Source organism: Belonocnema kinseyi, chromosome 5 (genome assembly GCF_010883055.1).
Source record: "Belonocnema kinseyi isolate 2016_QV_RU_SX_M_011 chromosome 5, B_treatae_v1, whole genome shotgun sequence".
Lineage (NCBI taxonomy): Eukaryota > Metazoa > Arthropoda > Insecta > Hymenoptera > Cynipidae > Belonocnema > Belonocnema kinseyi.
This window is the reverse complement of record NC_046661.1, coordinates 104,593,323-104,594,836: the sequence shown is the minus strand read 5'-3', so window position 1 is coordinate 104,594,836 and position 1,514 is coordinate 104,593,323. Positions and strand designations below refer to the sequence as shown.

At 32.2% G+C, this 1,514-nt stretch overlaps 1 protein-coding gene across 1 annotated transcript in view; it reads right to left on the bottom strand.

Moving 5' to 3' along the window:
• Positions 1–1,514, bottom strand: part of LOC117172444 (rabankyrin-5) — a 52,437-nt gene that overhangs the window by 41,584 nt on the left and 9,339 nt on the right. The window lies entirely within an intron of this gene.

Here is a 1,514-nt window from a genome sequence, read left to right as displayed (position 1 = left end):
AAAAACTCTAAAGAAAAAAAAGTTCCATCTTGTCATTCTCTACAAGAAAATATTTTTATAAATTTCATTTTTTGAATTTCGAAATTTTTATATCACAAGACGGTTGGACAAAACTTTTTCGCGTTTTCGAGCGCTCGGACCCTTTTCGTTTCTGGCCACTCAATTGTGTTTTCTTGGTTTCACCGGTCAAATGAATCTAGGTAACTTCGAGTTTCAAACAACTTTCAGTGAGTGATTGCTTCAAGAATTTTGAATGAAGTTTTTTGGAAAACCTCACATCTATTCGCTAGAAATTTAGTGAGATATTCATATTTTGAAAAAGTACTCGTCGTCCGACCGCGCTGTTAGCTAATGCGTCGCGAGGACTGTTCTGTCAGGCAGCATTTTCGAAGTTCAGTTTGGATTTTTTGTTAATATTTGGAAAGAAGGTAGGTGAGAAATTAGTACATTATAATATACGCGTAATGAAGCAAACAGTTTTTTTTCCAGGCTATTGCGAATGACTCTGTTATCCTAAAAACTGCCAAAACATTGAATTTTGTTTTAAAATAGAAAAGATCATTGCAGTCTTCACTACGAAAGTGTTCACTTCGTACAATAGTATTATATGCCTTTAAAGTAATAATTAAAATTAAAATTAAATTTTTTAATTTAATTTTCACATTTTTGTAATGGAAAATGATTTGGAGGGTCCTTCCCAGGGGAGAAATATGAATGAAATATGAATGAATATCTCAGTAAATTTCTAACGAATCGATATGAGATTTTCCAAAAAACTTTATTCAAAATTCTTGAACTAATCATTCACTGAAAGTTGTTTGAAAAACAATTATCGACTTACCTCATTTTGCAATTAAATATTATTAAACAATAAGCGATTTTTAACTTTTCCATGAATTCTTAGGCATCCCTATAGCATTTTGAATTAGTCCTATAAATTTGAACTCATTTTAATAATATGCAGCCGAGTTAGAACGAATTACGTTTTAAAACTTAATTAAATCAGAGAGAAAATTTTATTCGACATTTCGATTTTATTATTAAAAACAAACGTTAGACAACAAAAATTCTAATCGGAAAAAGCCATATGTGCTTTGAGAACCTTCTTTAAAAACAAATGGAAAAAAATTCAGTTCCAATTTATGGCTGTAACTCCTCAGAAATTTAAACCACAGTTTTCGATGTACGAGGGTAGTTCAATAAGTCCTTAGAATGACCAACAGATGGCGCGCGAATCGCTCCAAATCATCTGGTTTCAGTCAGCACCACTCCCGACTAGATATATGGTGCAGTCACAGTCCACATCTTCTGAGTTTACGTGTTTTTATAACCAATTGAAAAAAAAAATTGTTCGTTAAGAAAAATGAAAAAAACGAGTTCAGAGCGGTAATCAAACATTTTAATTTAAAGGCTTTAACTCCATATGAGATAAAAAATGAATTGGACTCAGTTCATGGCACATCTGCCCCTGCCTCAGCAACGGTTTATAACTGGGTAAATGAATTTAAGCGTGG